The following is a 15,563-nucleotide window of genomic DNA, read 5'->3' as shown; positions in this document are numbered from 1 at the left end:
AAGTTCACCCAACATACATATACAGACTCCTAATACAAAATAGGGCATGAGTCCTCCAGCCATTTGCCTCATTCCCTCGAAAGAGAGGGTCAAAGAATGCAATGTCTTGGCCAGCTGCTGTGTGCATGAACTTTTACATCGATAATCCACTGCACTGTGTGTTTGAGGCGAGGGAAGCAAACACATTCCTTCACCATTTAAATTGTAATAGTGACCCAATAAATGTGTGAATGGTGCCCAAGAGATGACACATGAATTAGAAGAAAAGATGCGATTCCAAGCTATTTGGGTTTTACTTTTTGCCTTTGTTGGCAAAGCCAAAGATCTTCTGAAGCTTCACTTTGGCCTGGTAAATATCTGTTGTGAACTATTTGCGTCTCCCATGAGGTATCACACATTTTTTACACAAAGGTCTGTATTTCCTACCGTTTTTTGCTTGTCCTGCCTCAGGGCCTCTTCTAGCACTAGAAAGTCTTGAGAGAGAAAATTTTCTGCTCCTGTTGAGAGAGAAAAAAGAGAGGTAGTGTTGACCCTCAGCTTGTAGTTTTACAAAGAAAACTTTAAAAGAGAGTAGGGGGAGAAGGAAAGCAGAAGAGAAAAGCCAGTGAAATGGGGGGTGGGTTGGAACACCATTTTCTGCAGAAGAGAGTTTGTAGTTTTAAAGGGGGGGGAACGTCAATACACTTGGAAGACTTTCATATGATAATACAGCGCGAGCCAGAGATAACTTTTAAATTTGTGAATAGTGTTGCCTAGTGCTATTTTTCTAGAAAAAGAGGTTCTGGAACTCAACAGGAATGCCTCCCTTGTTCTCTTAGAATGGCAATGGCACCCGCCTGAGAGGTGCCAGAACTGAGTTCCGTCCAGTTCTAGCTGACCTGGTATTGCCATGGGACACAAGCGGCTCAAAATGACATCTCCCCCACCCCCTGCTCAAAGAAACATGCCACCTTTTGATTCTCCTTCACACCTTAAGTAACTTGAGAAGGGGAGCTGTCAATTATCTCTGCTGTCAATTATCTTCGGCATATGTTGCTGAACTACAACTCCTATCATCCATGACCACTGATCATGCTGCCTGGGATCTGGAGTACAGCAACATCTGGAGATCTGCAGCCTCCCCGCCACCCAAAATAAATGAATGCATATTCTTCTCCTGTTGCTCTTATCTCCATTTTCCTCTGCGCTCCTCTGTTGTCTCCCATATTTTGCACCTCAGACAGTTACTCTGTAAAGGTCCACATACATCTATGGCACTACATTAACAACATGAGCAATTCATGAAGTCTGAAGGGACCCAGATGCAGACTACCTTTAACCTACAACAAAGTTTGTGTTTCTTCCTACTGTTCCTTCCTATTAAATTGACCAGGGAGGGGTGGTAAGAATGGCAAAGGTTAGAAAGAGAGAAGGACAAAACTACATTCAGTCTCCCTGCATCCTTCTTAGTGATCTTGGGGAGCCTGTCAAAAAATTTCCCTCCCTCATAGACTGACCTAGATACTGAAGTCAGGAAATGTAATAAAAATGAAAATATAAAAAAAATATCCCCAATGCAGAATGCAAGACATAAGCTTTTTCTTTGTAAACATCCAGTGAGCACCATCACAAAGCGCGAGAGCCCTCATTATATTTAATAACTCCACGAATTCCAACTTAGCTGCTAGCAATTTCAGGGTGGTGGGATGTTAATGTTCACACACTGGATCAAATGAAATATTCTGCTTTTTACCTGCCTAATTAGCATTAACACAAAGACCTTGGGCGCAGCCAATTTTATACGCAAAAAAACCCCCCTAACCCCAATGCCAGTTCTCAGCAATATACCTTCTGGCTCTAACCGAGGAGAAAACTCATAACCTAGATCCAAACAAATAAGGGTGAAAATCCTCTTGGCCACACAACAAGGCATCCGTATTTGCCTGCAGTGCTGCCTAAAAGGGTTAGTGGAAGTAATGTTCAGTGGTTATGTAACTTTCATAGGTTGACAGTCAACCAAACTTTTACTTAAAGAGTAGGCCCACTGTAATTAATGGCAATAACTTAGTCATGTTCATTAATTTCCATGGGTCTCCTGAGTTGAATGCCACCCACAGCAGAATAAGCATTTTATTTTCCACACACTGTTTTTTGAATCTTAAAATACTATGGATGAAGACTACATTTGGTAAGAAAACCAGCGTATATAATTCCACAATTTAGCTAGGGCTGCCATCAGAGCTCTGTTCAAATCAAGGCTGGGTCAGATCAAAAGCATATGTCATAGTATACATTTTGATTTCAAAATCATTACCCATACTTGCACCCAAAGACAACTTGGAACTATTCTAGAAAATGCCAAACCGCCCCCCCCCCCAAATGCACCATTCCAGTTCATAAAACTGCAAGTCTCTTTATTCCTACTGAGGCTGAAGCAAAACAACCACCGTGTGTTTGAAATCATTTTCATGTTCAATAATGAATATCATAAAATCAGCATAATAATTACACTGGAAGCTGCAAAATAAACAGAAGTCTGATGGAAACACTTCAGTTAATCACCAAATATATTATCTGGACAAATATTAGAAACAGCAGCAATTGTTATTTTAGGGAAGCTACACTAGATCCAACTATGGTTTTCCAAGTGGTAGTCTACACAAAGTGGGCTCAGATAACAGCTAGCGAAATCAAAAGCTCCCCTCTTGACTTCCTTGCAAGCCCATCTGGGGATAACCTCTGATTTGTTTACATGAAACAAACAATATTTTGAGGACTGTGTAGGGAGAGAATCAGAGGGGAAAGCAGAATGAAAGCCAGGCAACGGCTATGGCAAGATTCAGTAGCAGAAATTGGGCTCTGTGCTGAGGGAAGTTCCATTTTTAAAAAAAATGCTGTTAACTGAAATAAAGACTTTATTTGGGGTCCTATGTCTGAGGCCTTTATTAGGGTCCAGAAATTACATACTTGTGGGGGAGGGGATATAGGGTTGATGGAGAACCCTGGGTAGGAGACAGAGAAATGTTGGTCTTCCAGGGTGAGAGGCTGTGAGTGGCAAGGTCCAAGAATTATTTTTAAGAGAGGACTCCGTATTTTAAGTACAATGGTACCTCGGGTACATACGCTTCAGGTTACATACGCTTCAGGTTACAGACTCCACTAACCCAGAAATATTACCTCGGGTTAAGAACTTTGCTTCAGGATGAGAACAGAAATCATGCAGTGGTGGTGCGGTGGCAGCAGGAGGCCCCATTAGCTAAAGTGGTACCTCAGGTTAAGAACAGTTTCAGGTTAAGAACAGACCTCCAGAACAAATTAACCTGAGATACCACTGTATTCGATTTGTATCTTCTGTAGCTGCCATTTTACTGTTTTATGGGGAAATCTTAATAATAAAACTTAAAAACAAAAAGTGCTGTTAACCAAAACAACCAGCAAAGACTAGTGGTTGAGATGTCCTCAGCTTCCCTTGCCCAGATAAAAAAGGCTTGTTGTCTCAGCCCTGCTTCATCTCTCAAGACAGCAACAGTCCCAAGGGCCTCCACCCCAAACCACAGACCTAGCAATATGGCCTGGTGTCTGTCAACACAGGGCCCCGTGGGCAGCTGCAGCCCACAAACACTAGCATGTGCCCTGCCTACCCCTCCATGAAAGGTAGCTGAGTGTGGGAAGCCACCATTTTTAAAAAATCCTAGCAGTAGTACCCTGGAGCTCCAGACAAGTAGCCTCTTTCATAGGGGAAGAAAAGCTTTGAGAAACTTGGAGGACAAATTTCAGCACACCACTACTTTGTCAACATGAAGGAGCATTCAAAGGCGGCATTCACCCACTTGTAATTTGAAGTGGTACAACCCACTCCACCAACCTCAGCATTCTACCACCTCGTTCTGTGTAGACCCACTCTCTGACCAGTGGAGGGTGGTCCATTTGGGCTGCCTTCTTACTTCCAACCTTCTTACAAGCAATCATGGGGTGTCTCTGACTCCACCTACTATTGGTCTCCCTTCCTTCTGTCCAGAGACAGCGCATCCCATTTTGCCACCTGAGGCAAAACAGGAACATGCCGCCGTGCCACCCCACACCACTGAAGCCTTCTTTACTTCCCTTATGTGCAGAAGTGGCAGCAGTTTCCGGCGAGATCTCACCAGAAACTGACAGTGCTGCTTCTCCAAGGTGGTTGCTTCACCTTGCCTCATGAGCAGGCCGGTCCTGCGTCTTTCCTACGAGTCCCACCAGTGCCTAGGGACCTACCTTCTCACTACTCTATGATGAAGGAATTAAACCATCAGTTTTTCCATTGACTTCAGACAGCTCAATGCTTGCCTATACAGTGGTACCTCTGGTTGCGAATGGGATCCGTTCCGGAGGCCCGTTCGCAACCTGAGCAGAACGCAACCTGCGTCTGTGCATGCGCGGGTCGCAATTCGCCAATTCTATGCATGTGCGTGATGTCATTTTGAGCGTCTGCGCATGCGCAAGTGGCAAAACCCAGAAGTAACCCTTTCCGGTACTTCCGGGTCACCGTGGGACGCAACCTGAAAACGTGTAACGTGAAGCAAACGTAACATGAGGTATGACTGTATTCCTACACATGTGAAATCTTTTTGTTACACTGCCTCATGGAGCCTTTGATTTTTAATTCAGCCCTTATTTTCCTTGGAGCTTTCATCAAGGTTTCCTTAACACACAATTTTATCCCTTTCAAGACCTTTACTGTATAGCGCAGAATGTACATGGAGGATTATTTCTGTTTGTAAAGAAAGTTTAATTATTCTATCAAGAAGCTTAGCAGGGCCACCCCACAGAATGAATCTCACAGATTATCAGCTTCCACGATTAAAGCTAAATGTGGTGCTCTCTCTGAGTTCTTTTCCCTCTCTTGTTTGGTGTGATAAGCATCCCCTTAGAGAATTTTACTGGAATTTGGAGCAACACAATGTGACTAAAGGTACAAGTCAGAATGAGCCACACAACAAGCTGCCCATATATGGTGTGCAAAGTCATTCTGAATATTATTAAAGAATCTTAAAACTTAAGCGTCCTTCAGTTCCATTGCAAATCTGTAACTTGATTTGAATACCTTCCTTAGGGTTTGAATCAAATCACATGGCCACAATCACGCAGCACAAAGCACTGCTTGCCTTCCAGTGTGGTATCTGGTGTAACAGTGTCATATTGTGAATTAAAGGGGTGAGGGACATACCAGGAAGTTTCTAGTGTTGTGAGGTAAACTTTTTTAAAAAAAACCTAAGCAATTTTGCAAAATAACTGCTAGGAATTGATTCTCACCTCCTACCTACTAGGGAATACAAGCCCACCTGAGATTACTCGAACTTCATGGCTCCCTTGGGCTTCAGTTTCCCAATAGTCTCAGTAAGAAGCACCAGAAGGAGGTCACCAGTAGACTTATCAACTGTCCTTTTTTATTTAGACACCTTGGCTATGATTCATCCCTTTGCTTTGCTCTTCCATTGACTGTTCACTGCACATTTGCCCTTAGTCTGCCCAGTACAGTGGTACCTCGGGTTACATACGCTTCAGGTTACATACACTTCAGGTTACAGACTCCGCTAACCCAGAAATAGTACCTTGAGTTAAGAACATTGCTTCAGGATGAGAACAGAAATCGTGCTCCGGCGGCGCGGGAGGCTCCATTAGCTAAAGTGGTGCTTCAGGTTAAGAACAGTTTCAGGTTAAGTATGGACCTCCGGAATAAATTAAGTACTTAACCTGAGGTACCACTGTACTAACTTGATCCCATTTATACCCCACTCTAACAAGATTTAAGCTTGTGGAGAAATTGTGGGAAATGATTCCAATAACCGAAACAGGGGACTTTTTATTTCTTAACACCAGCGGACAGAACCAGATATTCTTGGACTCCAACTCTCATCAGTCCCAATTCTCATCAGTATGGTGAGTTGTAAGGGATGTTGGGAGCTGGAGTCCAGCAACATCTGGGAGGGCCACAGATTTCCCATTAGGGATGTAAAAAAAGGCATTGTTTTCTGTTCCACTTTGTATTTGTCACATACAGGAGTGTTTCCATTCATCTGCAGTTCATCTTCTGCAAAAAAACAAAACACCACACCCACTTATTATATGGGTCTGTTGTGCCAAAATCACATAATTTATGTAAATAATTTCTGTGTTGAGGGCAACTGTCTACTAGCTCCATCTGGTATGCAGGCTGAGACCCTACCTGCCCACAGACTGTCTTGCAGAGTGGTTATCTCCTGCTTGGACTACTGCAATGCGCTCTACGTGGGGCTACCTTTGAAGGTGAGTCAGAAACCACAACTGATCCAGAGTGTGTCAGCTAGACTGGTGACTAGGGGTGGCTGCCAGGAGCATATAACACTGGTCCTAAAGGATCTTCATTGGCTCCCAGTGTGTTTCCAAGCACAATTCAAAGTGTTGGTGCTGACCTTTAAAGCCCTGAATGGCCTCGGCCCAGTATACCTGAAGGAGCGTTTCTACCCCCATTGTTCAGCCCAGACACCCAGGTTCTCCTCCAAGGGTCTTCTGCTGGTCCCCTCACTGCGAGAAGTGAAGCTACAGGGAACCAGGAACAGGGCTTTCTTGGAAGTGGCACCCTCCCCGTGGAACACCCTACCTTCAGATGTCAAGGAGATAAAGAACTATACGTTTAGAAGACATCTGAAGGCAACACTGCATCGGGAAGTTTATAATGTTTAATGTTTTATTATGCTGTAAGCTGCCCAGAGGGGCTGGGGGAACCCAGCCAGATGAGTGGGTTATAAGTAATAAAAATTATTATTACTATTATTATTATTATTACATTGTCATTACATTATTTCACACCAGTCAGCTCAGTGCAAAGAAAACACAATGCAAATGGTTGTGGAGGAATATAATCCATTACTTACTGCTTGCACACTGAAAGCAGCAGCAGCAGCAGCAGCAGTAGTAAATTCTGTTCCAGAAATGGGATAAATAAGCAAACATCAGCAATTTCCTCACCTGCTTCTGTTTTCATTGGGATTCTCTGACATCCCTGCCCCCAATCCTACTTTGCAAGTCTATTCCACACTTTCCCATCCACTGTCTACGAAGATCCCCTAATTCCTGCTTCCTTCTCTTCCCAACCATTGCTACACGACACAACAGAAGCAATGTACCCAAAATCACAACCACCTCTCCCATTGCCCAGTGGAGACTGTACCTCATAAATCAACTTTGATTGAGTTACTAGATCCAGCAGTCAATTGCTATTTGCCTAAATCAGCGTAATTCCCATGATTTCTTTTGGTCCTGTGACAATGTTGCAGAATTTGGATTTTTGATTTCCGTGAAACCAATAAGCTTGCTTATAAATGCCTTTATGTAGTCCTCTATTTATATACTAGCCAGAAAGATTATTGGTTTCTCTTACAGGAGACCTTGAGTTTAAAGATTTAAGTGCCACTGCGTAAGTTTCCCAAGTGTGCAGTCCCTCCCAAAAGTAAATTACCTTCTCCTTCCTTGGCTGTGGCTAAGAGAAGCACCGGCACCAATATTAATCAACCAGGGTCCTTAACTATATTTTGAAGACACGGTGCCAGCATGCCTCACAGTTAAGTCAAAAGTTGGAAATTCATTTCATGCAGGAAAAGTAGAGAGCTATCCCCCACTCCCAACCTATTCTCCCTATGACGTGTCCATGGTCCTTAAGATGTTTCTACTTGAAGTAAAGACAACAGCCCTGTTCACACAATATAGGCGTAGACACGAATGCAAGGAGCAGGGAGGCCGTTCCCATTCATGCATGTGCTACATCAGCGGATTTTGATAGGAGTGCAGGAAGCTGAATCTGGCCATTGGTCCATCTGGCTTAGCACTGTTGACAACGGCAGAAGCTCTCTAAGGACTCACCCATACTTCTGCTTGTTCCGTGTCCAGGTCCAAATGGTTTCCCCCTTGTCCTGGGCTTTCTCTGCATGGGTCTGAGCAGTTTTACCTTTGCCCTGCTGTTTTCCCCAGGAAAATCTGCTCCTTAGCGCTAAATCAAAACAAACAGCAATTCACGGAAAACCCGACTGCCTTTTGTTCTGATTCAGCACTATTCCCAGGGGGGAAGCAGTGGGCCAAACCAAGGTGTGGAATGGATAAGCCCTAAGTTTTCAGTCAGGAATCATAGAATCATAGAATCATAGAGTTGGAAGAGACCACAAGGGCCATCGAGTCCAACCCCCTGCCAAGCAGGAAACACCACCAGAGCACTCCTGACATATGGTTGTCAAGCCTCTGCTTAAAGACCTCCAAAGAAGGAGACTCCACCACACTCCTTGGCAGCAAATTCCACTGTCAAACAGCTCTTACTATCAGGAAGTTCTTCCTAATGTTTAGGTGGAATCTTCTTTCTTGTAGTTTGGATCCATTGCTCCGTGTCCGCTTCTCTGGAGCACCAGAAAACAACCTTTCTCCCTCCTCTATGTGACATCCTTTTATATATTTGAACATGGCTATCATATCACCCCTTAACCTCCTCTTCTCCAGGCTAAACATGCCCAGCTCCCTTAGCCGTTCCTCATAAGGCATCGTTTCCAGGCCTTTGACCATTTTGGTTGCCCTCCTCTGGACACGTTCCAGTTTGTCAGTGTCCTTCTTGAACTGTGGTGCCCAGAACTGGACACAGTACTCCAGGTGAGGTCTGACCAGAGCAGAATACAGTGGCACTATTACTTCCCTTGATCTAGATGCTATACTCCTATTGATGCAGCCCAGAATTGCATTGGCTTTTTTAGCTGCCGCGTCACACTGTTGGCTCATGTCAAGTTTGTGGTCAACCAAGACTCCTAGATCCTTTTCACATGTACTGCTCTCAAGCCAGGTGTCACCCATCTTGTATTTGTGCCTCTCATTTTCTTTGCCCAAGTGCAATACTTTACATTTCTCCCTGTTAAAATTCATCTTGTTTTTGCCCAGTTCTCTAATCTGTCAAGGTCGTTTTGAAGTGTGATCCTGTCCTCTGGGGTGTTAGCCACCCCTCCCAGTTTGGTGTCATCTGCAAATTTGATCAGGATGCCCTTGAGTCCATCATCCAAGTCGTTGATAAAGATGTTGAATAAGACTGGGCCCAAGACAGAACCCTGTGGCACCCCACTAGTCACTCTTCTCCAGGATGAAGAGGAACCATTGATGAGCACCCTTTGGGTTCAGTCAGTCAGCCAGTTATAAATTCCTTCCCAGCCCTACCTGGAGATTCCAGGGAGAGAATCTAGGATTCAAAGGAATGCATGTAATGAATGTTCTCTGCCACTGACCCCAAAGCCCCTTCCTCTGAAATGTCAAGGCTGGCAATCTGTCCCTCACCCCCATCTGCCACGCGCATTGAGATTCACATCAAACATGATGATAACAAGGTAGTAATAAGGTTCAGGAACGTGAATATTTACATATATCTGTGCTCTTGTGTATTTCCCCCCACTGGTTTAATCCCACCTTTCTATAAAACTTGGCTTTCTAGAACACCTAGGGCAAAAGCAAGAAAGCTGCAATTAGAGTGCAACATACACAAATCTGTTCAAGCCTACGTTCCAGTGAATTCAATTAAGAGGGTATAGGATTGCAGCTGGAGATTTTATTCATTATGAAAGCAGGGTGTGTATTTCATCTAAAAATCATACCCCTCTGCCTTTCTGCCTAAATTGAGTAACAAACAGGTAGTGAAGGGTTGGGACTCAGTTCTAGGTTCAAATCCCAACTCAGCCTAGCCTACCTCACAGCGTTGATGTGAGAATAAAGCGAGGACAAAGATGTAGACTACCTTGAGCTCTTGGGTGGAAGGGTGAAATCCAAGCTGAGCAAGCCAGCCCTACTCCCAAAAAGCACTATGCATGATGAAGAACAAAAAACTGCCTTTCAGTCACCCATTATCTGAATTTAGGTAGGAAATGCTTTTTAAAAAAGATTTTCAAATCCAGAACCACTCAAAATATGACTTGATATCACGACGACTTCTTTGACATTGAAATGTGTGACTTGTTTTAAGACTGCGTTAATTGTCAAAAGCAAATGACAGATGTCGGTCCCTAGAGAAATAGTACTTCATGCATTTTAAAATGTAGCATGAGTTAGGCAAAGGAATAGTGAGGGCATTTTCCATGTATTTTTTTTTATTTAAAAAATTTATCAGAATAATCATCAGTTTGTTTTCCACCGACGTGCTACATCACCCGCAGTTCTTTCCTGAGATTGTTACTGGTTTTAGCTCTGAAAATCCACAGATTCCACATTTTGATGGTGATTTGTGATGGCCAGCTGAGGATGTTATAGCACAGACACTCTCCAAGAAGCCATACTGAAAAGTACAGGGGAAAGATTGACAGAGAGTGATAGGGAGCCAGTGTGGTGTAGTGGTTAAGAGCGGTAGACTCTTGGTGAACCGGGTTCGATTCCCCGCTCCTCCACATGCAGCTGCTGGGTGACCTTGGGCTAGTCACACTTCTCTGAAGACTCTCAGCCCCACTCACCTCACAGAGTGTTTGTTGTGGGGAGGAAGGGAAAGGAGAATATTAGCTGCTTTGAGACTCCTTAAGGGGAGTGAAAGGCGGGATATCAAATCCAAACTCTTCTAGATATTGTACTGTGAATTAGGAAGAGCAGGAAACTGCCTATAGGAGCAGTGGGGGAATCTCCAGCCCATGGATCTAATTAGGCCTATCCGGCCATTTCAGCCATGTAATATCCACCATCATATATCCATCAATAAACTGAAGTGGTCACCCCATGCCCTTTCAAAATAGCCCTCAGTGTTGGCCAGGTGCGACATATAGGTTTGCCTGCATCTGACTTAGATATTTGTATTCCCTTGAAGGATACATGGTAAAGAATAGGGTAATCAGGCTTGCCTCCAGAAAGGTCCACTCTGCCCAATGTTCAGTGGACATGCCCCTCTCCCTTGACCAGGGTTCACTCTTGCCAGCCCATGTTGTTGATGGTGGCAGCTCTCAGCAGAGCTCCAAAACAGATGCTGGGGGTGGGGTTTGCATCTTTAACATGGCAGTGCTGGTAAATTTGAGGATACGACCTGAAGCTCTTCTCAGTGCCACTGCCAGGCCACCCCACCAGTCCCTGTGTGGCCAAGGGCCTGGCAGCAACACTGCACACTCCAGGCACACACAAAACTCATCAGCAACTCTGTCTTAATAGTCATTCCAGTCTTGATGTGCCCATGTGGCTGGCTGGCTGTTGTAGCAGCAGCCGCGGCAGTTGCGGCAGGAATGGTGGTGGACCTAACCATAGTGACGCTTACTGAGCCCCAGCACCTGCCCCCAATATGTCACGTGACGGCGTCAGATTATATTTAGACCATGTTTGGAAGTGCATGCAGAAAATCACAGCATGCCTGTTACTTGGTCTCAGCAAATGAATACTAATTCTAAAATATGCTATGGTAGTACTATGGTACCAACAAACTTAGTTGGTCTCTAAGGTGCTACTGGACATTTTTTTTATTTTTTTGTATATGGTAGATATACAGATAGAACCTTCAACTCCTTTACCACCTATCACATAAATTGAAGGTTGCTAGGAGGGTAGGCTACTTCCATACTGACTGCTGGGATAACCTCTTCTATTTATATCAGAGATCTGGCAAAGGCAATAAAATCCAGCAATTGTAATTCTCTGTAATTCCTGTAAGTGAGGAACCATCGTTGTTGTCGCCCTTAACATTGAAAGCTAAACATTAATATACAGCTCAGTTTGAGAAGACATACTAAGAGTCCTTTTGCATCGCAAAAAGTCACAGACGGTTGCATATCTTGGTTCCACAGTAAACCCACCTGGAGAGAAAGAGGTCAGCTTGCTGCAATGTGTGATGTGATGAGACAGGGGAAAACTCATGAATTAATATTGTTGCTTACAAATAACTGCTCTGCAAGGTCACAGCTCCCTCTTCTAGGCTCACTCCAGCAAGAGGAGGAAACCTGCAGTTACAGGATGAGAGCAAAGTTCCCAGAAGCCAAGGGGGGATTGGAATATGATTATATGGGCAAGCATAAACAGTCCAGCATTAGAAACAAAGGTGAAAACTGTGACACCGAGCAAGACAACCTGGTGTTTTCAAAGTAACCTTGAACAGAACAATAGATTAAAGTCAAAAGGACAAAAAGGCCAAAACCTTCCAGGATACTGCAGGGGACAGGTATTGCTTCTCTCATGAAGCGAGTGTGGAAGCCTCATACAAACAGAAAGGCTGATTTGAGAGAAGTGAAGGATAAAGATCACATTTTAATTAATAACTTGTTCATTAACACCACCAGAAAGGTCATTAGATCATTCCAGCAAGCAGCAGAACAGATAGGGAATTAAAGGCACATGTTTTGAATATATCTGTTATTGATCACTGTAGTCACTCTATTAATTCCAAACTAAACACTAGCAACTACAATTTAGATGTCTGGAATTAAATCTTCTCGCTTATCGGTACAGAAGATACTATTAACCTTGATATTTCAAGGGCCATTCTACTATGAACGGCTGGATTGGAAGAAACCTAACCTCTTGCTCAAGATCCCAGATCTATATATATATTTGCAGTCTTATCAGTTTGCTTCCAAGAGAAAGCGTCTGCTTCCTTTTTCAGGACTGCTAAAATTGCAAGAGCAAACACACAGAAGCAAACAGCATATTCAGTGTTGCAGCCCAAACCTAATTATCCATTAAAATCCTCTCTAGCAGCCATCACTAAACCCACCTACAAGGATTACCTAGTGAGTAAGGACGGAGGGAAAATTTGATTCACCCATAAACCTAATTTGGATCAAATCTTGTGGCTCTTATCAATTGGTTATACTCTTCAATAGTATAGTATCAGCCTTAAAGAAATCTGCTTTTGTTGCTGCTGCTGCTGCTGCTGCTGCTGCTGCTATTCCAGGGAGATTTTAAGGGCAACAACAGCCATAAAAATTATTTTGTTTACATTGTACCTTGGTGATTTATTTAATTGCTCTAAACTATTCTGGGATCCAATCTGAGCTCAAACATGGAGTATAACTATAGTAATAAGCAATAAATATAGTTACACACACACACACACACACACACACACACAAAATCAAGACTTTCAAATACCAAACTATTTAATATTATAAATTACATTTTCATCCTACGCTTCCACCTAACATCTCAGGGTAACATACATGGTCCCATCATTTTATCCTCATAACATCCCTATGAGGTACGGCAGATTAAGCTGAGAGGTAGTGAGCAACATGTCTCAGTGAAGCTATGAGCCAGTATCTCTCCAGGAGCAATCCACCATTTTAACCACTATCAGACACTGGTTCCCTAACACCCACTGTGTTAATTATTGATAATTTTGGACATATACACCCCAATTCATTTCTGTTCTATTTCAAGGTGTGTGTTGTTTTTAGGTGTTACTGTTTATGCAAGAGGACTACACAACCATGATCGGCTCCACCCCATCTAACCATATCCAGAAGCAGGGCCAACCCAGGATATTTTGGCACCTGAGAGGGACTCCAAAATGGCACCTTCCTCCCTGCCAGGGAAGAAGGGATGAGAGATGAGGGCAGAAGGAATGAGAAGATCTACATCAGGAACAATGGGGGAAGAAAGGTCACCTCACCTTGCCTCATGGGTGTGCTGGAGCATCGCGGGGAGGGAAGGTTATGTTCTGTCAGCAGCGCCCTCCCCTTTCTTGGGCAAACCCAGTGCCTGGACATCTAAACACTCTTCGCGCAAGATGTTAGAAGTAGTTAACAGCCTTGACCAAAAAACGAGTAAGAAACTTAGCAGAATGCATGTGCTTATTAAATGACAAGTGCTTATTAAATTGTATTATTCCAATGGATAGAATATTGTGTTGCTGTTTTCCCTGAAGTTGTTCCTATTTGCATAACTTATGCATGCCGCGAAATGAATACAGCCTTTTGTGCCTTGAACTCAGCTAATACAGCTTGCCATTTTTACCTTTCTAAGATATGAGTAATGCGGTCTGAATGCCCAGAGGCTTCCCATAATGCATACATATGATTTATTATTTCTGTGTTTGTTTCCCACCCACCCCCTCTCTCATACACACGGACGCATTAAATAAAGATTAATAAGACCTTTCCGGGCACCATCATCAGTACTGCAAATGACAGACGTCATGCTGATGGGGCTCGCATCCCATCAAACGACCCGGCTTGTGCAACAAAACCTCCCGCGTGCGCACACACACACACAAAATGGACTGAGTGCATTTCAAATCAAACAATGCCTTGAAGCACATCACATTTAAGAAGAAAAGTTTTAAAAATCTTTTAAGAATGATGGCTGGAAAATAGATCTTCCGCCCCAGCTCTTTATTATAGTGCCAGCACAAGTCATTTTACACAATATGCAACATGGAGGACTTCCAAAGATTTTGCACCATCCAGGGACTCTTTAAATTCAGAACGACTGGAGAGTATAGAATAGAATGCCGTATGAACCGTTCAGCTCTCCCCTTGGCTCACGGCTCCATTCTAATGCTCCATTCAGGCCCTCTGCTACCAGGTGGAGTCCTCTGCATCAGGAGATGGGGAACCTGCGATCCTCCAGATGTTACCAGATGTCAACATCCATCCGTCCCAAGCAGTATAGCCAATGGTGAGGGACGGGGTCCGCTGGGGTCCACCAACATCTGGAGTACCAAAAGATCCCCATCCCTCTTCTGCCTAACGGGGAAAGGCCCCAGTCCACAGAAATGTGTTCCTTTGGGGAGAGAAGGCATTCGAAGAAGAAGAAGAGGAGGAGGAGGAGGAGGAGGAGGAGGAGGAGGAGGAGGAGGAGGAGTTTGGACTTGATATCCTGCCTTTCACTCCCCTTAAGGAGTCTCAAAGCGGCAAACAATCTCCTTGTGGGGGAATTGGATGGTAGGTTCTAGGGATAGGTGTTGATATCAAAAGAGACATATATAAACAAATATATCCTCCAGCAATGGTGTAGTGGTTAAGAGTGGTAGTCTCGTAATCTGGGGAACCGGGTTCGTGTCTCCACTCCTCCACATGCAGCTGCTGGGTGACCTTGGGCCAGTCACACTTCTCTGAAGTCTCTCATCCCCACTCACCTCACAGAGTGTTTGTTGTGGGGGAGGAAGGGAAAGGAGAATGTTAGCTGCTTTGAGACTCCTGAAGGGGAGTGAAAGGCGGGATATCAAATCCAAACTCTTCTTCTTCTTCTTCTTCCTTTCCCTCCCACCCCCACAACAAACACTCTGTGAGGTGAGTGAGGCTGAGAGACTTCAGAGAAGTGTGACTAGCCCAAGGTCACCCAGCAGCTGCCTGTGGAGGAGCGGGGAAGCGAACCCAGTTCACCAGATTATGAGTCCACCCCCTTAACCACTACACCATTGCTGGACGATACATTTGTTTATATATGTCTCTTTTGATATCCACACCTCTCCCTAGAACCTACCATCCAATTCCCCAAAATATTTCGCAAGACCATTAACCGCCATTACATTTGCAAAGGGGGCAACTGAGGTTGAAATACACAAACATGGTGAGTCCATGGATGATCTTTTTGTTATTATTATGTACTACATTTATACCTCTCCTTTTTTAGCAGCTCAAAAGAGCCCACAT

General features: G+C 44.0%; 1 protein-coding gene across 4 annotated transcripts in view; it reads right to left on the bottom strand.

Annotated features, from left to right (window-relative positions):
• The window catches only part of FHIT (fragile histidine triad diadenosine triphosphatase), a 1,036,588-nt gene that overhangs the window by 823,550 nt on the left and 197,475 nt on the right, over window positions 1-15,563 (bottom strand). For 3 of the 4 annotated variants that reach the window (XM_080995945.1, XM_080995947.1, XM_080995946.1), the window contains one exon: window positions 427-497. The exons of the other annotated variant lie outside the window; for it this stretch is intronic. The gene's annotated coding sequence lies outside the window, so the exon portion shown is untranslated. The remainder of the gene's footprint in view (window positions 1-426; window positions 498-15,563) is intronic. 4 annotated transcript variants of the gene reach the window in all.

The sequence above is a fragment of the Podarcis pityusensis genome, assembly GCF_964106645.2.
Source record: "Podarcis pityusensis genome assembly, chromosome: 2".
NCBI lineage: Eukaryota > Metazoa > Chordata > Lepidosauria > Squamata > Lacertidae > Podarcis > Podarcis pityusensis.
The sequence above is the reverse complement of the archived record's forward strand: the minus strand, read 5'-3'. Positions and strand labels throughout refer to the sequence as shown.